Below are 23,579 nucleotides of genomic sequence, written 5' to 3'. Positions count from 1 at the left end.
CAAAAATAAGAACCTGGATTCTGCACACTAACTCTAGATGGAACAGAGAAAGTCAGAATCTGATTTAGTCAACTTTAGTATCATTTAACGTAAGTTATTGAAATACATTGGAACAAATGATTTAAAAAGTACCTGTGTTTAAATCAGGTCAGGCATAAAATCAAAGTAAAAGTAAATATTGTAGCCAGCATTGCTCGAAACATGGATAGTTGACCTTGAGCTAAATCACCTCACCTTATGCCTTAATTATCCTTCTGACTCACCCCCATTTACAATTTAGAATGTGCTGCATCAGTCTTCGCCATTTTAACATGTACAGGACAACGAATATAGATAATAACGTTACAGCATTCCACTTTCTATCATAATGTAAACATCAAAACAGAACATCTGGAAAATAAAGGCAAAAAATCAGACCGCAGAATGTTTTATTTGTTTTCCCCTCTCTGTATCAGGTATTACTCATCTGGGGTATAAATGCTGTACATTCTGTGGCACGCCATTCAAGTGACCACAGAACATAGAACATAGAACATTACAGCGCAGTACAGGCCCTTCGGCCCTCGATGTTGCGCCGACCTGTGAAACCACTCTAAAGCCCATCTACACTATTCCCTTATCATCCATATGTTTATCCAATGACCATTTAAATGCCCTTAATGTTGGCGAGTCCACTACTGTTACAGGCAGGGCATTCCACGCCCTTACTACTCTCTGAGTAAAGAACCTACCTCTGACATCTGTCTTATATCTATCACCCCTCAATTTAAAGCTATGTCCCCTCGTGCTTGACATCACCATCCGAGGAAAAAGGCTCTCACTGTCCACCCTATCTAATCCTCTGATCATCTTGTATGCCTCAATTAAGTCACCTCTTAACCTTCCTCTTTCTAAAGAAAATAACCTCAAGTTCCTCATCCTTCCCTCATAAGATCTTCCCTCCATACCAGGCAACATCCTGGTAAATCTCCGCTGCACCCTTTCCAATGCTTCCACATCCTTCCTATAATGCAGCGACCAGAATTGCACGCAATATTCCAAATGCAGCCGCACCAGAGTTTTGTACAGCTGCAACATGACCTCATGGCTCCGAAACTCAATCCCTCTACCAATAAAAGCTACCACACCGTACGCCTTTTTAACAACCCTCTCAACCTGGGTGGAAACTTTCAGGGATCTATGTACATGGACACCAAGATCTCTCTGCTCATCCACACTACCAAGAATCTTACCATTAGCCCAGTACTCTGTCTTCCTGTTATTCCTTCCAAAATGAATTACCTCACATTTTTCTGCATTAAACTCCATTTGCCACCTCTCAGCCCAGCTCTGCAGCTTATCTATGTCCCTCTGTAACGTGTTACATCCTTCCGCACTGTCCACAACTCCACCGACTTTAGTGTCATCTGCAAATTTACTCACCCATCCTTCTACGCCCTCCTCCAGGTCATTTATAAAAATGACAAAAAGCAGTGGCCCCAAAACAGATCCTTGTGGTACACCACTAGTAACTGGACTCCAGGCTGAACATTTACCATGAACCACCACCCTTTGCCTTCTTCCAGCTAGCCAATTTCTGATCCAAACTGCTAAATCACCCTGAATCCCATGCCTCTGTATTTTCTGCAATAGCCTACCATGGGGAACCTTATCAAACGCTTTACTGAAATCCATATACACCACATCAACTGCTTTACCCTCGTCCACCTGTTTGGTCACCTTCTCAAAGAACTCAATAAGGATTGTGAGGCACGACCTACCCTTCACAAAACCGTGTTGACTATCTCTAATTAAATTATTCCAGTCCAGATGATTGTACATCCTATCTCTTATCAACCTTTCCAAGACTTTACCCACAACAGAAGTAAGGCTCACTGGTCTATAGTTACCGGGGTTGTCTCTACTCCCCTTCTTGAACAAGGGGACAACATTTGCTATCCTCCAGTCTTCTGGCACTATTCCTGTAGACAATGATGACATAAAGATCAAAGCCAAAGGCTCAGCAATCTCCTCCCTAGCTTCCCATAGAACCTAGGATAAATCCTATCCAGCCCTGGGAACTTATCTATTTTCACACTTTCCAGAATTGCTAACACCTCCTCCTTAAGAACCTCAAGCCCTTCTAGTCTAGTAGCCTGTATCTCAGAATTCTCCTCAACAACATTGTCTTTTTCCTGTGTGAATACTGACAAAAAATATTCATTTAGCACCTCTCCTATCTCCTCGGACTCCACGCACAACTTCCCACTACTGTCCTTGACTGGCCCCACTCTTACCTTAGTCATTCTTTTATTCCTGACATATCTATAAAAAGTTTTAGGGTTATCCTTGATCCTACCTGCCAAAGACTTCTCATGTCCCCTCCTGGCTCTTCTTAGCTTTCTCTTTAGGTCCTTCCTAGCTAACTTATAACTCTCGAGCGCCTTAACTGAACCTTCACGTCTCATCTTTACATAAGCCTCCTTCTTCCTCTTAACAAGTGATTCAACTACTTTAGTAAACCATGGTTCCCTCGATCGACCACTTCCACCCTGCCTGACAGGGACATACTTATCAAGGACACGCAGTAGCTGTTCCTTGAACCAGCTCCACATTTCAATTGTGCCCATCCCCTGCAGTTTCCCTCCCCATCCTATGCATCCGAAGTCTTGCCTTATCGCATCATAATTGCCTTTCCCCCAGCTATAACTCTTGCCCTGCGGTATATATCTATCCTTTTCCATCGCTAAAGTAAACGTAATCGAATTGTGGTCACTATCACCAAAGTGCTCACCTACCTCTAAATCTAACACCTGTCCAGGTTCATTTCCCAGTACCAAATCCAATATGGCCTCTCCTCTCGTTGGCCTATCTACATACTGTGTCAGGAAACCCTCCTGCACACATTAGACAAAAAAGGACCCATCTAACGTGCTCGAACTATAGCGTTTCCAGTCAATATTTGGAAAGTTGAAGTCCCCCATAACAACTACCCTGTTACTTTCGCTCCTATCCAGAATCATCTTTGCAATCCTTTCCTCTACATCTCTGGAACTTTTCGGAGGCCTATAGAAAACTCCCAGCAGGGTGACCTCTCCTTTCCTGATTCTGACCTTAGCCCATACCACCTCAGCGTATGAGTCCTCATCAAACGTCTTTTCTGCCACCGTAATACTGTCCTTGACTAACAATGCCACCCCTCCTCCTCTTTTACCACCTTCTCTGAGCTTACTGAAATATCTAAACCCCGGCACCTGCATCAACCATTCCTGACCCTGCTCTAGCCATGTCTCCGAAATGGCCACAACATAGAAGTCCCAGGTACCAACCCATGCCGCAAATTCACCCACCTTATTTTGGATGCTGCTGGTAAACCACCTTCCTGCCTGCCGGTACACTCCTGCAACTTTGAAACCTTACTCCTGACCTCACTACTCTCAACCTCCTGTATATTGGAGCTACAATTCAGGTTCCCAGACCCCTGCTGAACTAGTTTAAATCCTCCTGTAGAGCATTAGCAAATTTCCCCCCCCCCTCCAGGATATTAGTACCTCTCTGGTCCAGGTGTAGACCATCCCGTTTGTAGAGGTCCCACCTACCCCAGAATGGGCCCCAATTATCTAGGTATCTGAAACCCTCCCTCCTGCACCATCCCAGCAGCCACGTGTTCAACTCCCCTCTCTCCCTATTCCTCGTCTCGCTAGCACGTGGCACGGGTAACAACCCAGAGATAATAACTCTGTTTGTTCTTGATCTAAGTTTCCACCCTAGCTCCCTGAATTCCTGCCTTACATCCCTATCCCTTTTCTACCTATGTCGTTGGTGCCTATGTGGACCACGACTTGGGGCTGCTCCCCCTCCCCCTTAAGGATCCCGAAAACACTATCCGAGACATCACGGACCCTGGCACCTGGGAGGCAACACACCAACCACGAGTCTCTCTCGTTCCCACAGAATGTCCTATCTATCCCCCTAACTATGGAGTCTCCAATGACTAATGCTCTACTCCTCTCCCCCCTTCCCTTCTGAGCAACAGGGACAGACTCTATGCCAGAGACCTGTACCCCATGGCTTGCCGCTGGTAAGTCATCCCCCCCAACAGTATTCAAAGCGGTATACTTGTTATTCAGGGGAACGACCACAGGGGATCCCTGTACTGACTGCTTCCTCCCAGCCCCTCTCACCGTCACCCATCTGTCTTTATTCTTTGGAGTAACTACATCCCTAAAACTTCTTTCTCTGACTACCTCTGCCTCCCGAATGATCCGAAGTTCATCCAACTCCAGCTCCAGTTCCCTGACACGGTTTTTGAGGAGCTGGAGATGGGTGCACTTCCCACTGATGAAATCAGCAGGGACACTGACAGTGTCCCTCACCTCAAACATTCTGCAGGAGGAACATTGCACTGCCTTCCCTGCCATCCCCTCTAGATAAAACAAGAAGAAAGAAGAAGAAGAAAAAAAGAAACAAAGAGCTTACCTTATATTCACTAAACCCCTTAGGTTAGAGGAGGTGGAAGGGTGGGGGACACTACAAGTGTAGTGTCTCGGGTTTAGCAACCACCCGACTTATATACAGAACCTACCTGATTCCCAAGCTGCACACTGCTCCCTCTCTCTCTTCCGCTCCCGGAAATGAAGGCAGCTGGAACCTGGGGGTAAGTTTAAACACTTACCTGCTTCACAAGCTGCACACCGGTGGCCAGGTTGTGCGGGCGAGATTGGTCCAGCGTCATCAAAGCGAGCTGCGGGTAGGCATCGGATGCTTCAGGTGGCGAGCAGGTGCGGTTCCGATGTCGAGATGTCCGGGGACCCTGTGGGGAACAAGATGGTGGCGCCCATGGTGCGCACATTGCGGGGTCGGGACAAGATGGCGGCGCCCATGGTGCGCACATTGCGGGGTCGGGACAAGATGGCGGAGCCCATGGTGCGCACATTGAGGGGTCGGGACAAGATGGCGGCACCCATGGTGCGCACATTGCGGGGTCGGGACAAGATGGCGGCGCCCATGGTGTGCACATTATGGGGTCGGGACAGGATGGCGACGCCCATTGGTCGCACATGGACCCGGGAGGAGAAGATGGCGGCTCCCATTGTGCATCAGGCGTGGGGGAGGGGGCGATAGCGGGCACGATCACAGCGACTGCGCGGGCCTGGCACACAGCCGCGAAGTGGCCCTTTTTACTGCAGGATTTACAAACTGCAGTGCGGGCCGGGCAGTGTTGGCGGGGATGCTTCTGCTGAACGCAGAAGTAGCACCGGGGACCCCCGCGGATCGTGGCTCGGCGTGCAGCTCAGGCGTATTGCGAAGGCAGGGCCCCGGCTGAGGAGGTCGTCAGTGGGGTCCAGGAGGGGTAGGAAGGGGTAGAAGGGTGGGCAGTGCGGCAGGAGAGGTACGATTGTACGTTACGGGATGCGACCGTCATGGAGAGCGCCAAGGTTTTTGTCTCCGCCAGTTCGAGCGTGGCCCCTTCCAGCAATCGTTCTCGGATGTGGTCCGACGCAATCCCCGCCACGAAGGCATCGCGCATGAGGAGATTCGTGTGTTCGGCGGCCGTGACGGCCTGACAGTCTCAGTCCCGGACGAGTGGAATTAGGGCCCGCCAGAAGTCTTCGATGGACTCACCAGGTAGTTGCGAGTGGGTGGCAAGTACATGCCTGGCGAAGAGCGTGTTCGCCTTCTGTGCGTAGTGTTCTTTGAGGAGTTCCATCGCTTTTGTGTAAGTCGTGGCGTCTTGGATCAAGGGGAACATACTGGAGCTCAGTCTGGAGTACAGACGTTTATCTTCTGAGCCTCCGTTGGCACGGGGTCCGCCGCATTCATGTAAACCTCGAAACATGCTAGCCAGTGAGTAAAGTCTTTCCTGGCATCGGGCGAGTGAGGATCCAGCTGCAGGCGATCGGGCTTAATTCGGATATCCATTCTGTGGAAAATCTGACTGTAATAAATTGATGCGCGATCAATTGCACAAAGACTAAAGTTGGGGACAACTGTGGCTTTATTGCAGTCAGATGCGAGGCCTCCTGCTGCAGCTGGCGAAATGGCAGGGCACTGGAGGTCATGCATATTTATACAGTTCTCCCTGGGCGGAGCTAGCCGGCAGGAGCTCCCTGCGAACCTGTAGTGCAGGTCCTACCTTACATCTCCTATTACAGTGGATCACCACAATTCCCAAGCTGCACACCGTCTCCCTCTCTCTCTCCCGCTCCCGGAAATGAAGGCCGCTGGAATCTGCGAGTAAGTTTAAACACTTACCTGATTCCCAGGCTGCACACCGGCTCCCTCTCTCTCTCCCGCTCCCGGACCATTCTCTACGTGTGTGTCTCCATCTCTCTAACAATGTGTGCTGGCAGTTTGAGTAATCAGAGGGAGAGTTGCATCACAATATAATCCTGGTCTTGCCGGTGATCAAGAGAAGTGACCTCTGATTGGCAGGTTGCGACATGTGGTGTTGCCTGGCGATCTGGACTGGGTCCTTGAATTTTCAATATCTTATGAACGGCTTGTATAAAGGAATCGAAAGCTGTATATCCAGATTTGCAGATGACTCGAAGTTAGGAAGGAAGAAGTTGTACAAATGGAATCAAGACTCAGAGGGACATAGACAGGTGAAGTGAATGTATTAAATTATAGCATTTTGGGTTCTGTGTGGGGAAAGGTCAATTTTGCAGCTGAGAAAGTGAAATTGGAATGTCATCTCAATGGTTTAATATAAGGGGTGATTCTCTGGGGCCATTAGCCCAAGCCGGGATTCCCACTAGCATGTTGAATTGGACATGAGGCCCAAAACGGGATTCCCACTGGGCGTCATACCCCTCGACATTCTCCTGCACTCCCCTTGAACCCCGCAAGATCAGGTTCTCGCCCAGAAACAGCGAGAACTTGATCAGATCTCATTAACATTCCATTTCAATCTCAATAGCAAGATTGAAGTGGAATGCACTGGCCTCCCGGAATGTTCCCCCCCCCCCCCCCCACCCCACCCAGCTGGAGGTCCCGCTGGCGCAAATCACTACTGGTCCCTAAAAGTGGGGGCCTGGCGCCAGGGAAACTGTGGGGGAGTAGGGGGATGAGTGCCCTTTCTAGTCTTACCTCCAGTGTGCCAAGGGGTTCCGAAAGGGGAGTTGGGGGTCAGGGGTGGGGGGGAGGGAGGGTTTAGCCTGGGTTGGAGGGGCTCCGATCAGGGATCTTTCCCGGGATGGGGGTCATGTGGCAAATCTGTTAAATGAAGATAAAAGTCCGCCCTTTAAAGCCTCGAAAACCTTTTTGTCTCTTCCAGCATGTCAATTACAAAGATCTGTAAAAATCGTCCCTTTGAGGTGTTGGAAACCTTTGAAGTGTTTTTTTCACATTCACTTTCATTCCTCCTTAACATTTTCCATCCTCTGGACTTGCTGAGAACTATATTGCTTACATTTAATTTCACGGCCTATTACAACAAAAACAGAAAATACTGGACAATCTCAGCAGGTCTGACCGCATCTGTGGAGAGAAAAGGGAGCTAATCATAGATTATCATAGAATTTACAGTGCAGAAGGAGACCATTCGGCCCATCGAGTCTGCACCGGCTCTTGGAAACAGCATCCTACCCAAGGTCAACACCTCCACCCTATCCCCATAACCCAGCAACCCCACCCAACACTAAGGGCAATTTTGGACACTAAGGGCAATTTATCATGGCCAAGCCACCTAACCTGCACATCTTTGGATTGTGGGAGGAAACCGGAGCACCCGGAGGAAACCCACGCACACACGGGGAGGATGTGCAGACTCCGCACAGACAGTGACCCAAGCCGGAATCGAACCTGGGACCCTGGAGCTGTGAAGCAATTGTGCTATCCACAATGCTACCGTGCTGCCCAATACATTTAGAGTGCCCAGTTCATTTTTTCCAATTAAGGGGCAATTTAGCATGGTCAATCCACCTACCCTGCACGTCTTTGGGTTGTGGGGGTGAGACCCACGCAGACACGGGGAGAATGTGCAAACTCCACACGGACAGTGACCCAGAGCCGGGATCGAACCTGGGACCTTGGCGACGTGAGGCTGCAGTGCTAACCACTGTGCCACCGTGCTGCCCGAGCTAATGTTTCAGATCTGGATGACTCTTTGTCAAAGAGTTTCTTTTCTCTCCACAGATGCTGTCAGACCTGCTGAGATTGTCCAGAATTTTCTGTTTTTGTTTCAGATTCCAGCATCTGCGGTAATTTGCTTTTATCATGGTCTACTACCTTTTACAAGCCTCTTGATTGACAGGTCCAGGCTTTTTCAAAGGAGGATAAGATTTGTTTTTATAACTCTTCACAGTGCATTAACTCTAAAGTGCTTTGTATTTTGAGCAGGTGTTGTTTCTAACAACAGTATTTTTAAGGAGGCTGTTGCTTTGTTCTGAAGTCCTTCCTAGGAAGACCAGGTGCTCTGTCTGAGTGTTTCCCCAGGCACCCTGGTAAGGCCAAACTGGCAGTGCCAAGTGCTGGGGGCAGAGCCAATTGAGGGGTGTAGCAATCTGGGATGGCCAGTTCCCGATTACAAAATGGACGCTTTGCAAAGATTGCAGGGAAAATGGACAATACTGAGAAAGCAAGCAGGTTCAGGGTTTGTCTGTTGATTGGGGCCGCAGCTCCCAGACAAGACCGAAACTGCAAAGCCATTACCATACTAATGAGCCATCTCCGGGGACAAAAGAGTAACATTTAAGTAAACGATACCAAGGCAGACAGCCCGGCGCCAGAGGAGACGAGAACAAAGCAGGCCAACGGCCACCTAGGACACGCCCAGCCATCAGGGCACCGACCCCTCTATTGGAGGAAATCAATAGGAACGATTGAGAAACGGCCCAATTAATTCGGGCCAAGTTCAAGGCCCGCCCAAAAGCGCGCGAAGCCCCATTTGGGTATAAGAAGGAACCCCCAAGAGAGAATCGCTCTCTTGGCTCCGGCTCTCACCAAGGAGAGAACTGCCAAAGCTGCATCAGAACAAGTAAGTCCAAGATCAACGCACGATACCAGACAGACGCTCTTAGCTGTTATTCAATACCAGTTCAACCCCAGCAGCCTCAGAACCAAACAACGGCCATTGTTCCTCTGACTGAGTGGGCGCCTGAAGCGAAGTATAGGCTTTAGCAGTAGTGATAGTTTAGTCTGTAGAGTTTTATGCATGAGCATATTTGACTGTGTGTAAATAAATGAGCATTGAGTTTGAACTTACTAACTGGTGTATCGAGTCTTTGATCAGTATTCGGGTTTGAACCTTGTGGCGGTATCAAAAGATACGTGGCGACTCTAGAGCAAAACGTAATTAGAATTAAGGAAGGCGATCATATTGGCCGCCATCTTCAGAGCCAAATAAAGAGAAACACAATTAGCAACAGGGGGCCTTGCTAATGGCCCCAGAGAATCACCCCGTATATTAAACCATTGAGATAACATTTCAATTTCACTTTCTCAGCTGCAAAATTGGGGGTCCTTGCCAGTGATTGGGAGGAGTCTTGCCAGTGATTTGGGGAGGGGGTGGGGAGGGCTGTTGTGTTATTCTGAGATCAAGGCTCTCACCCCTGGCTCCAAAAGATTTTCTAAGTATGGATTGCAAACTGGATCGTGCTGATCCACTCGGCAGGAATCACACCTCATTCTCACCAGACACCATTTAGAAAGTTTTTGGGAGAATTGCACCCATAATCTTAATGAAACTAGGAGCTATAGAGGAGCAAATGGATTTAGGGATCCATGCTAAAAATTACTAAAAAACTAGTGCAGAGTTATAAAAGCAATCAAAAAGTACGAATGGAATGGTGGTCTTTATAGCCGTTTGGTAGTACAGGACTTCAGTATTGCTGGAAAAATGCATTTTGTCAAAACTTTATGGCTTGCACTCATCAGGACAATTGCAAGAACACCAATGTCAGGGGAAACTGTGGTCAGGATTCTCCGAAATCCCGGCCAAGTGTTGATGCCGGCATCAACTGGACTCTTGGCCCAGCGATTCAGCGGCCCTCAGGGGGCCAGCACGGCACCGGCGCTGCACTGCGCGGACCCGTGCCGGCGCATGCACGCGACGGCTATCTCTGCACCAGTGCATGCGCATGGTGGCCACCTCTGCGCCGGCGCCGCACAACATGGCGGAGCCCTACAGCTGGCCTGGAAGGAGGTAGGCCCCCTCCAGATCACGGGTGCCCACCGATCGGTTGGCCCCAATAGCAGGCCTGAATGCCGTGGAGGCTCCCCCCAGAGTCTGATCCCCCCGCTCTCCCCATCAGGATGGCCACCGCGGCCGCGGGTCTGAGCTCCCACTGGGTGGTACCAGGTTGGACCCACGCTGGCGGGACTCGGCGGGAATTCGGGCGGTCGAACACGGAGAATCGCTGCGGCCCCGGACCGGCATCGTGTCGACTGCGCGGGTACAATTGGCGCTGATTCTCCGGTCGCCGGAGAATCACGTCCCGGCGTCAGAGCGGCATGGCGGGAATTTTCCACGTCACCGCCGATTCTGTGACCCGGCGCGGGCTCGGCGAATCCCGGCCACAACTTTATGCTATATGAGATGAGGGTACTGATTGGTTGGCAAGTCGTCTGTGTTTTGTTGTGGCATTGCCATGGAGCATGCATCAGTTAATGTTTACTGACAGTTAATTGCCAGGCATTGTTTCAAAATTTAAACCAGGCAGCTTGACTCTGATTGGTCAAGGCATTGCCCCAAGGAATGAAGCAGCGAATGACTCTCACTTATTTCTTTTCATACAGTAGGAAGTTGTTGTTTCCCCTGACATTAGTAGTCTTGCAATTGTTCTGATGGGTGCAAGATGAAAAGCTTCAGCAAAATGTACTTTTTCAGCCATAGGGCAGGATTTTCCAGCTGCTCCTCCTGGCAGGATCTGACGACAAGGGGTGCAAACAACAGGAAATCCCCTTGTCAGTGGCGGGACTGGAAGATCCCACCACTGGCCAATGGTGGGCCGCCACATCTGCCGCAAAACCCACCGTGCTGGGGATGGGGGGCCGGAAATTTCCATCCATAGTCTTTATCTTAAGGGAGTAAGTGGGTTGAAATACAAAAGTGAGAAAATAATTCTTCATTAGTACAGAGTTGTAGTTAAACTGCATCTGCAAATTTCAGGGTCAAACATCAGGAAAGATATCATAAAATTTCATAGAATTTACAGTGCAGAAGGAGGCCATTCAGCCCATCAAGTCTGCACCGGCTCTTGGAAAGAGCACCTACCCAAGGTCAACACCTCCACCCTATCCCCATAACCCAGTAACCCCACCCAACACTAAGGGCAATTTTGGACACTAAGGGCAATTTATCATGGCCAATCCACCTAACCTGCACATCTTTGGACTGTGGGAGGAAACCGGAGCACCCGGAGGAAACCCACGCACACACGGGGAGGATGTGCAGACTCCGCACAGACAGTGACCCAAGCCGGAATCGAACCTGGGACCCCGGAGCTGTGAAGCAATTGTGCTATCCACAATGCTACCGTGCTGCCCGTATATACTGGCCTTGGAAGGTTCACCAGGATATCACTAAAGCTTAAAGGGATTCAACGAAATAATAACGGACCTTACAGGGCTATGTTATGAGGACAGGTGGTATAAAGTTTGCTTGTGTTCACTTGAGTTTAGAAGGTTGATTAACTCAGTTGGCTAGAGTATGATTCAGAATGATGCCAATGAAATCAATTCCTGTACTGGTTCATGGAGGCCTGCCTCCTTTCCTTACCCCATACCTGATGTGGATGATGCCCATCAAGGTTTATAACCACTCTCCAACAGAAAGAGATGCTCATGGTCCCTCATGTATTATGGCTAATTACACAGTCACCCACAGGGTTGCTGAGTGATCTAATTGAGTTGTTTAGAATGTTAAAGGGATTTGATAGGCTAGATACAGAGAAACAGCTTCCTTTTGTGCGGTTTCCAGAACAAGATGACATCATTTTAATATTGGAGCTAGGTTATTGATGTGAAATTGGAAAACATTTTTGACAAATTTCCAGTTGAGTCAACCAGAAATTGAGGTGGTGAACTGTCACTTCTACAATTTTCTGGTGGCGTTTACCTCTGGGATAGTAAATTAGACAGTTTCAATATGGACATTAGCTCAAAATGACATGCTGTCATCCTTCAATCCACTTGCCAGTGTTCCTGCCGGGTTATTGTAGATTCATCGACCAAGTTATGTAATAAGGATGTCCATGGTTATAGGGACTCTGCTGTTGTTCGACCCCAGTCTGCGAGGATGTGCACGTTTTTTAAACTGTATTTCTTTCTTTTCTTACTTAGCTATTAAGGTAATTTAGTGATAACTGTTCTATTTTGTCTCAACCACAGTAATAATAGCACCATAATTTTTCCTGCTGGAAATTACGTATGCTTGAATTTAGAAAAAGAGTGATAATCAGAAGGTTACAGGAGTGGCAAGACTGTATCAGAACTGCTCTGTGCTTACCCACTACTCTTACATACATTTACAGAGTGATGCATGCATATTTCACCATGTCAGGAGCCGTGTTTTCACAGCTCTCAACTGGGTCTTTAGTTGAGCTGTGCCTCATATTGCGAAGTGACCTGCAGCTAAACCCTTCCACAGGCACGTCATTGCCAGTGATTGTCAAAGTCACATTAACTTCAATGCCTTTAGTTCATTCCACAGGCGACATCGGACCAGACAAATTGCATTGTTTCCTCAAGCAAGTCCTTCATATGTGGAGTTTTACAGAGGGTCAGGGTTTCCAATGGTTCAGGGAATTATAGAATGTGGCCATGTGAGAGAGTAGTGTCCACGCTTCTGCTCCATCACACAGTGCTTCTGCGTGAATCACAAAGATTTTAATTCTCAATGCTCAGCTCATTTGCGACCATTTAGGCAGGATTATGAAAGTCAATGTTCATTTTCCAGATGGCCTTTGCTTTAAGGTGGATCATCATGCCACAGACACTTGACCCGCAAAGGGGACTAAAGACTAAGGATATCCTCTTCATCCATGGCTCATGACACTTAGCAAAATCTAAAGGCACTAACTGAAACAAGTTCAGTGATATGTGTGTTTCCACCAGGGAAAAGAAGAGCTCACACCGGGCACTAGAGGTGCTTGAGGATGCCTGGAGCATCCTGCAGTGGACTAGTTAAGATGTAAGCATCATGGTAATTATTGCATCCTGCACAGCCATGGCAATCAAAGCAAGGGGAGGGAAAGAGAAATCTAGGCTGGATATTGAGATAATGTTCGGCACTTCTGCCGCAATTTCCCTCATGTTTTGTGACTACACTACCCCACCTTGGGCAGACTCATGGTGGAAAAGGCAACCCTTATTGCCTTCTACAGATCCGCAGCAAAGCTACCTTTTATAAGGAGCAGTGAAGAATCCACACCGAGTTGCAGTGAAAAACAAGACTTACTTAATTGAATACATTAACTATTATGTACTGCTCCAGTAGTTCCCTACTGGGTCTTCTCTAATCGCTGCCTGACTGGCCAACTCTATTTATACAAAGACACATGAATCTGGTTAAGGGTACCCCGCCCCCTTATCGGGGGAGCTGGTATTCTGCAAGCTCTACGGAGTAGTGAATCATCCCCATGCAGGATATAACACTATCTAAAGGTATAAATTTAAAGAAATATCTGTTAGAATTGATTTTACAGCAAACAATAAGCTATAAACATCATTAATTTGTTACAGTATTTTTAAATAGCATGGAGAGAGCTCTGTTTCACAATAAAGCACAACATGGTATGGGTCCAATATTGGATCAACTGGGGAATAATTAACTTTTGGCAAACTAGTTGCTCACTGACAGCGTCAAATAGAACGAATAGTCTCTGCTTGAAAATATTCAGAGAATGCCTACAGCGTAGAAGGAGGCCTTTCGGGCCATCAAGTCCTTACCGACCCTTCAATTGAGCACTCCACCCACATCCACCCCCATGCCCCACCTAACCCTGCAACCCCATAACCTAACCTGCATATCCCTGGACACTGAGGGGCAATTAATCATGGTCAATCCACCTCTCCGTCCATCTTTGGACTGCGGGAGGAAACAAGAGCACCCGGAGGAAACCCACGCAGTCACGGGGAGAACATACAAACTCCACACAGAGTCACCCGAGGTTAGAATCCCTGGCGCTGTGAGGCAGCAGTGCTAACCACTGTGCCGCCTTTCCCATTGGTGCCCAAATTATCAGTGTGATTATAGAATTGTGTACAAGATAATTGACATCAAGCCAAGTGTCTTCATTTGTAATGAAGGACGTGTGATTAGTCCCCACATCATTGATTTTGTGGCACTCTTTTCAAAAAATTCCAGGGCTGACACCTTGGAGACATAAACCTGTGGGCACAAACCACACTGTAGTTCAGTTGCCATCAAGCCAGCCAATGGCAGGGTAAGGCTATGTAAACTCTTGAGGCAGGCATTTGGCTTCTCTAGCACCCAAAGCTGTGAAATGGCTATGAAGTGCCATTTTCAAGGTCTCTCAATGTTTGTGGACTTGTGAAAGAAAATCTAATTGAATCTGGGTTTAACATGCATCACAATTATGTTATTGTGCAAAATACATGATCCACATCTAACCAGGAAGTCAAAATACTTTGTTTTGCCATCTTGATTTAAAAGGTGGGAGGGAACTCTTGTCACCTTCAGACATTTCACAAAGAGGTTCACAGTTCAATTCCTGACAGCAAAGAACAGGCTGTATTACTAAAGTCAGTTGTGTTGGAAACTGGTTCATACTGTACCAGGCACTGTTATTCAACCTGCTGAAATTTAAAGGGATATATAGGATGCAGGGCTTTTCCATAGAATTACCACCTGTTTTCCAGTGGATTCCAGTGGATGCCACATGGAGTAATAGGGAGGGGTTGGGGTAATGAACAGCTCCTCATTATCAGAATGCACAGATGTCGCCAGATCTGCTGAGTATGTCCAACAATTTCTGTTTTTATGAAATGAAAAATGAAATGAAAATGTTGCAGAATCTGCAGTATTTTGCTTTTGTATTCATCCTCTTTCAGGTCCACCTGGAGTTGCACCAGACTGCATTTAAATCAAGTCAAATGGGCATGGCTAATCTTTCTTTTTTTTAATAAACATTTTATTGAGGTATTTTTTTGCATTGTAACAGCAGCAATATAACAATGTACATAAAAATATAAACATAATGCAAATACCGCCACCCTCTCCCACAGGTCCCACCATTACTTACCCCCCTAATCTACACTAACCTCCTAACCTACACCCCCCCTCATTTCTGCTGACGGTTAATTCTCTGCGAGGAAGTCGATGAATGGTTGCCACCTCCGGGCGAACCCTAACAATGACCCTCTCATGGCGAACTTAATTTTCTCCAGACAGAGAAAGCCAGCCATGTCCGATAAACAGGCCTCCGACTTCGGGGGCCTTGAGTCTCTCCATGCTAGTAATATCCGCCTCCGGTCTACCAGGGAAGCAAAGGCCAGAACATCTGCCTCTTTCTCCTCCTGGATTCCCGAAATTCACCACCTCTGGACTCAATGCCACCCTTGTATTTAATACCTTGGACATGACATCATCAAACCCCTGCCCAAATCCCCTCAGCTTTGTGATGTGTTGGGTGCTCTGGATCCGTGGAACACATACAGGCCACCAACACTTAAAATAGTGCAACACTATTTTATTCAGTCAGAAACTGTTGAACATACTTTCACTGTGGGTTAACAAGATATTAGATTGAACTAAAGACCTATGCCTTGTCCTAACCAGTCTATGCACTCAGCACATGGTGAAGATCTGTGCTGCAAGCTGTAAGCTCTGTCTTACTAGGAGGCTGCAGCTCGAATGAGCGGGAACTCTGATGCCCCCTGTCTTTATAGTGAGTGTGTTCTAACTGGTGATTGGCTGCCGTGTTGTGAAAAATGAAAATGAAAATGAAAATCGCTTATTGTCACAAGTAGGCTTCAAATGAAGTTACTGTGTGTGTTGATTGGTCCCGCTGTGTGTCCATCAGTGTGTGTGTCTGCACCATGATATACTGGTGTATATTATGACATCCCCCCTTTTATAAAATAATGTATATGTGTGGCAATAAATAATGTATGGTGAGAATGTTCCGAACTATGTGTGGGGTGCGAAGACATATTTACAGGACTACGTACATGAGAGCTAAGTTATTTATATGGGAAGGTGACTGGTGCAGAGAAGCAGTATGCAACAGGAATAATGAGATGAACATTATATACAAACCAGGTAAATGGTCAAACAAAGCAACAAAACAATTCAGACAGACTATAAGTCCACAAAGTTCATAAATTAAGTCTCTGAGGTGGGCGACGAATTCTGGTTGACCGTCAGGGTGGCACACCACTCATCGTCTGGATCGATGCTGTATACCGATAGAGGCTGGATTCTTTGCTTCGGGGACACCCTGTTTTTTGTAACGATACCGACTCGAAAAGGCGCCTTCGGGTCCTCGGTGTCAATGTTGGGTAGTAGGTCCGCATCGGACTCGGTGACCGTGGGTTGAATGGCCAGAACATTCCTGCGAAGCTGGCTGAAGCGATATGAGTTGGCAGGCTGAGCTGCTCTGCAGAAAGCAGCATAGTGGCCAAGTTTGCCTCATCTCGGGCATTGTCGGGATTTGGCAGGGCATTGCCGCTTAAATGGGCGGAGCCACAGTTGCCGCACGTCGTAGCGTCAGTACGTTCGCTGCGCCACCGTGCATGCACGGTGCGGTCGTATGTGGTGCACACCTGCGCATTACATTCGTTGACGTCGCCGTCCCCTCGTTTGGTGCGCACAAGCGCGGGAGTCCGCGAAAAGCGCGCGAAATGGCCTCCCTCATCCAGGCTGAGGCCCTGGAGTTGCTCGATTGCTTGGACCCGTTCAGCCTCGTGGGGACCTTGCCGCGCCGTTTCAGCCGCTTGCATGTGGGAATACCGACTAGTGGCACTTCGGATAGCACGCAGGTCTCGATGGCAATCGCTAGGGTGAGCTGCTTTACCTCGAGGAGCTGCTGGTGTAGGGGGTCCGACTGAACACCGAAAATGATCTGGTCGCATATCATGGAGTCGTAAGTGGGCCCGTAGCTACAGGACTGCGCAAGGATGCGGAGGTGGGTGAGAAAGGACTGGAAAGGTTCACCCTTACCCTGCAAACGTTGTTGGAATACATAGCGCTCGAAACGTTCATTCACCTCTATGCTGCAGTGAGTGTCAAACCTGAGGAGGACCGTCTTGAACTTTGTTTTATCTTCATTATCCGCAAAGGTGAGAGAATTGAAAATGTGGATGGCATGTTCCCCGGCCGTGGATAGGAAGAGACTGATCTTCCTGGCGTCCGAGGTATCTTCCCGGTCTGTGGCTTCCAGGTAGAGCTGGAAGCGTTGTTTGAATATCTTCCAGTTGGCCCCCAGGTTACCGGTGATGCGGAGCGGCGGCGGCGGGCGGACGCTGTCCATTTTGCAGGATGGCTGTATGCTGGTGGAAGGCAGATCACTTGCAGATGGGTCTAAGAAGTTCTAATATCCCTCAACACCTGGTATCATGATGTGTTAGGTGCTCTGGATCTGTGGAACACATACAGGCCACCAACACTTGAAATAGTGCAACACTATTTTATTCAGTCAGAAACTGTTGAACATACTTTCACTGTGGGTTAACACGATATTAGATTGAACTAAAGACCTATGCCTTGTCCTAACCAGTCTATGCACTCAGTGAAGATCTGTGCTGCAAGCTGTAAGGGGCTGGTTTAGCACACTGGGCTAAATTGCTGGCTTTTAAAGCAGACTAAGGCAGGCCAGCAGCACGGTTCAATTCCCGTACCAGCCTCCCCGAACAGGTGCCGGAATGTGGCGACTAGGGGCTTTTCACAGTAACTTCCTTGAAGCCTACTTGTGACAATAAGTGATTTTCAATTTTCATTTCAAGCTCTGTCCTATTAGGAGGCTGCAGCTCGAATGAGCGGGAACTCTGATGCCCCCTGTCTTTATAGTGCGTGTGCTCTAACTGGCGATTGGCTGTGGTGTTGTGTGTGTTGATTGGTCTTGCTGTGTGTCCATCAGTGTGTGTGTATCTGCACCATGATCTGCTGGTGTATATTATGACACTTTGGACATGTCCAGAACATGTGGACATGGTTAGCTGGTCCTCTCGCACATTTTGCGCACCTATCCTCTATCCCAAATAATCTGCTCATCCGGGCCACTGTCATGTGAGCCCGGTGCACGACCTTGAATTGAATCAAGCTGAGCCTGGCACATGTTGCGGTCGCGTTGACTCTACTCAATGCGTCCGTCCAAAGGCCCTCCTCTATCTCTCCCCCCAGCTCCTCCTCAAACTTTTGCTTCAGCTCCTCAGTCTGCGTCTTCTCTGATCCCATTAACTCTCTCTCTCTCTCGAGATGTCCGAGACGCTCCCCTCTCCTATCCATCCTCTAGAAACCACCCTATCCTGAATCCCCCTTTGTGGCAGGAGTGGGAAGGTTGGTGCCTGTCTACGCAGAAAGTCCCGCACCTGCAGGTACCAAAATTCGTTACCCTCCGCCAATGCAAACTTCTCCTTCAGAGCCCTCATACACAGAAAGCTTCCTTCTATCAACAAGTCCCCCATCCTCTCAATCCCCACTCTCCACCAAATTCGGAACCCCCGTCCATCCTCTCCGCCTCCATACGTACCCATGACGACCCCCCTCCCCCCCCATTAGCCACTTCCTAATCATGGCCATGTTTACGCCCAGTAATAATTACTAAAGTTCGGCAGCGCCAGCCCTCCCTCTCCCCGACTCCGCTCCAGCATTACCCTCCTCACTTGCGGGGACTTGCCCCCCCATACAAAGCCCGCTATAACTTTATTGACCCGCTTAAAGAAGGACCGCGGGATGAAGATGGGGAGACATTGGAAAACAAATAGGAATCTCGGGAGGACCGTCATTTTCACCGTTTGAACTCTGCCCGCCAGAGACAACGGGAGCGCATCCCATCTCCGGAAATCCTCCTTCATCTGATCCACCAACCGGGCCAAGTTCAATTTATGTGGCCTGTCCCAATCCCTCGCCATTTGGATACCCAGGTACCTGAAACTGTCCCCTACTACTCTGAATGGCAGTTCCCCCAGTCGCCTCTCCTGATCCCTCGCCTGGACCACAAACATCACGCTCTTCCCCATATTAAGCTCATACCTCGAAAACCGGCCAAATTCCCCTAAAATTCCCATAATTTCTTCCATCCCCTCCATTGGATCTGAAACATACGAAAGCAGGTCGTCCGCATACAGCGAGACTCTATGCTCCACCCACCCCCCCATAGTCCGAAGCCGTCCTATTTGTCCGTACACTTGCTACAGAAGCCTTGTACAGCAACCTGACCCAGTCAATGAAGCCCCTCCCAAATCTGAACCACTCCAGAACCTCCCATAAATAATCCCACTCAACCCGTGGGGGCAAAAGCTTTCTCCGCATCCATCGCGACAACAACCTCAACCTCCCTACTCTCCGGGGGCATCATGATCACGCTTAACAGCCTTCTTACATTGGCCACCAGCTGTCTGCCCTTAACGAATCCCGTCTGATCCTCCACAATAACGTCTGGTACACAATCCTCAATCCTGGAGGACAAAATTTTGGCCAACAGTTTGGCATCCGCGTTCAACAGGAAAATCGGCCTGTAGGACCCACATAGCTCCGGGTCCTTGTCCCGTTCAAGATAAGCGGAATTGTGGCCTATGACATCGTCTGGGGCAGAATCCTCTTTCCCTTGCCTTGTTAAACACCTTCATCAGCACCAGTCCCAATATCCCGGAGAACTTTTTATAGAAATGTGGTAAACCACTGTTGCACCTGTATTAGGTGATGTAAGGTAGGACCTGTACTACAGGTTCGCTGGTAGTCCCTGCCTGCTGGCTCCGCCCAGTAGGCGGAGTATAAATATGCGTGTCCTCCATTCAGCAGCCATTTCGCCAGCTGCTGTGGGAGGCCACACATCTTAGAGCAATAAAGCCTCAGTTGTATCCAACTCTAGTCTTTGTTCAATTGATCGTGCCTCAAGAACTCAACCGGGTACCCATCCGGTCCCAGGGCCTTACCCGACTGCATGGCCTTCAAGCCCTCCACTACCTCCTCCAACCCGATCGGGGCCCCCAGCTCTACTACCAGCTCGCCGTCCCCCTTCGGGAAAGTCAGCCTCTCCAGGAAGTGCCTCATCCCCTCCAGCCCCGCAGGGGGTTCCGACCTGTACAACCTGCTGTAAAAATCCCGAAACGCCTTACTCACCCCTGCCGAGTTCCCCACTAAGTTCCCATCCCCATCTCTTCTCTCACCACTGCCTTCAGCGCTTCCCAGACCACCGCTGCCAAGACCTCCCCCTGCAGGTAGTTCAGCATGATTCTCCTCAGCCTCTCGCACACCGCTTCGTCCGCCAATAACCCTACATCCAACCTCTATTGCGGGCGCTGATTGCTATCCGTACTAACCTGCAGGTTAACCCAGTGTGGAGCATGGCCCAAGATCGTGATTACCGAGTACCTTGTGTCCACCACCCCTTCCAGCAGGGCCCTACCCAAAACAAAGAAGTCAATCCGAGAGTACACCTTATGTACGTGGGAGTAGAAAGAAACTTCTTCACCCTCGGCTGCCTAAATCTCCATGGATCCACCCCCCCGCCATCTGCTCCATGAACCCTTTCAGTTCCTTTGCCATCGCTGGCACCCTGCCAGTTTTCGAGCATGACTGATCCACGCCGGGATCAATAACTCTATTAAAGTCCCCCCCCCCCCCCATAATCAGCTTGTGCGAGTCCAGGTCCGGTATCTTCCCTAGCATCCTCTTTATAAATTCCACGTCATCCCAATTTGGCGCATATACATTAACCAGCACTACCTTCATCCCCTGCAGCTTGCCACTAACCATGATATATCGACCTCCCACATCCGAAACTATTCTACCCACCTCAAATGTCACCCGCTTATTACTCAGGATCACAACCCCTCTAGTCTTTGTGTCCAGCCCTGAGTGGAAAACTTGACTGACCCAGCCTTTCCTCAATCTAACCTGGTCCACTACTCTAAGGTGCGTCTCCTGTAGCATTACCATGCCCGCCTTCAGTCCCCTCAGGTGCGCGAACAACCGTGCCCTCTTAACCGGCCCATTTAACTCTCGAACATTCCAGGTGATCAGCCTAGTTGCGGGGCAAAGTGCGCCCCTCCGTCGATCAGCCATCCCTTTTCTTGGGCCCGCCTCCAGCCCCTGCACCACACCTCCTCCAGCCCACCCCCCAGCGGCCCCTACCACCGACCTCCTCATTGTCCCTCCGCCGAAGTCCCTCCTTCGTCAGCAGAACCACTCCTCCCCTCTCCCCCCAGCAACACTACTCTAAAACCTAACCCACCTAGTAAACTAAACATATGCACCCCCCCCCCCACTGCGCTTCCGTGAGCTAGCTCACCCAGCTAGCTTGGTGGGCCCCACCCCAACGCCAAAAAGTCTCCCACCTATTGTTCCCTTGCTCCCCTCTCCCCTGCTCGTACAAACAAATTCCCTCATCTCACAATCCCCACACAAACACTCAGCAGCAAGAAAAAACACCACCCACCAAAACTCAAACAAGCACGTCTCCACCCCCTAAAGGTGCACATCAACGAAAAAGACATTGCCAACATCCACCGAAAAGAGCACCCGAAAACGAAAAATAGACCCCTCTTGAACAGAACTCAAAAGCAGAAACAAAACAAGAAGAGGAGACAAAACCAGTTTAAAACAGAAAAAAGGACCCAATATAGGCCAACAAGTTGCCTCAAAGTTCGAGATTTCTCAGCACTCCACCAGTCCCTTTCTTTTAGCAAAGTCCAGCGCATCTTCGGGCAACTCAAAATAATGATGCTGGTGCCTATATGTGACCCAGAGACGAGCTGGATACAGCAGTTCAAACTTCACCTGTTTCGTGAAGAAGATTGACTTAACTTGGTTAAAGCCTGCCCTCTTCCTCGCCACCTCCACCCTCAGGTCCTGGTACATCCGCAGGATGCTGTTGTCCCATTTACAGCTCTGCGTTTGCTTGGCCCACCAAAGAATACATTCCTTGTCCAGGAACCTGTGGAATCTCATCACCATTGCCCTCGGAGGGTCCCCCGCTCGCAGCTTGCTCGCAAGCGCTCTATACGTCCTGTCCACCTCCAAGGGTCAGGAGAATGCCCCCTCCCCCAGCAGCTTTTCGAACATACCTGCTACATATGCCCCAGCGTCCGCTCCCTCAGCTCCCTCCGGGAGCCCGACAATTCTTAAGTTCTGCCGGCGGGACCGATTCTCTAGGTCCTCCACCTTCTCCAGAAGCCTTTTCTGCTGGCCCCGAAGCATCCCCACCTTCAGCTCCACCGCTGTTTGATGCTCCTCTTGCTCAGCCAGCGCCTTCTCAACTTCCTGGATCGCCAGATCCTGGGTGTCCAATCGGAGCTCCAGCCGATCAATCGACTCTTTTATCGGGTCCAAACAGTCCCGTTTCTGCTTGGCAAAACCATCCTGGATGACCTGCATCAACTGCTCTGCTGCGTTGATCGCTGCGCCGCCACCCCAGGGGTCCGGTCCTCAGCCATGCTGTCTCCTGCTGCAGCTTCAGCCCAGCCCTTGCCTATCTTCTTATTTCTGCCTTTTCGTGCACTTCTGGTTCTTTTCTCCATACACCGATACGTGGAAACGGTGCCCAATTGCCTCAGCCTCCGAATTCACCGTTTAAAACCAGCAAAAAGTCTGAGGGAAAGGTCCAAAAGTCCAACCAGAGCGGGAGCCACCAACTATGTGACTTACTCCTTCAGAGCCACCACCGGAAGCATGGCTAATCTTTCTAACCATTTTCCTTATCTTTCACCCCAAATTGGACCCAAATTATTACGTGTACTCTCTACTGGATCCCCTTTCTTCCCAGTTGCAAAAAAAAAACTATCAGAATTACCAAAACCATTTCAAATACTCACTGCATATCAAAGGGTGATCCAAAGAGGAAACTTAATTGGCCCAGTGGCATAAACAAATGGGCGGGTGGCATTTCCAACTGTCAACGGAAGGACAATCAAAATCATTTCCCCCAGGAAATAGCATCTGGCAAAACTTTATTTGTTTGATTGCAAACATATCGTGCAAAGATATAACTTGACAGGCATCATCATTTGTTTGTGCATGGTGTCATGGTGATGAAGTAATGCATAACTCTTCCAGCTCCTTTTGTTGCCGAAAAAAAAATGGTTTGTAGAACACCTCTTCGTGGATAATGTGTCCTTTCGGTGGCTTTATTTTCTCCATATTCATAAAGTTACTTGCTTTGCCCATTATTCTTCCCCTAGGTCACATACACCTCCGGCAGTGAAGCTGTGAGGGAATAAAAGTCCCGAGCAAAAGTTCCATTTTGGTCGGTTACTTAGGAGATACACAAGAGGTAGCCTAAATGGCTTTGCCACCCTTACAAGAGAAAGCAATAGCCTCTGCTCAGTGTTTTTTGAAGGCAGAGATTATGATCGGGAGTAACAAACATGAAACCCATTCCATAAGGTGAGCAAACTGGGGTTCCAAAATGGGTCTAATGGGGAATAAAGACTACAAGAGGAAATGATAGAGAATTAGCTGGGGTAACTAGAGA

The sequence above is a fragment of the Scyliorhinus torazame genome, chromosome 8 (assembly GCF_047496885.1).
Source record: "Scyliorhinus torazame isolate Kashiwa2021f chromosome 8, sScyTor2.1, whole genome shotgun sequence".
NCBI lineage: Eukaryota > Metazoa > Chordata > Chondrichthyes > Carcharhiniformes > Scyliorhinidae > Scyliorhinus > Scyliorhinus torazame.
The sequence above is the reverse complement of the archived record's forward strand: the minus strand, read 5'-3'. Positions refer to the sequence as shown.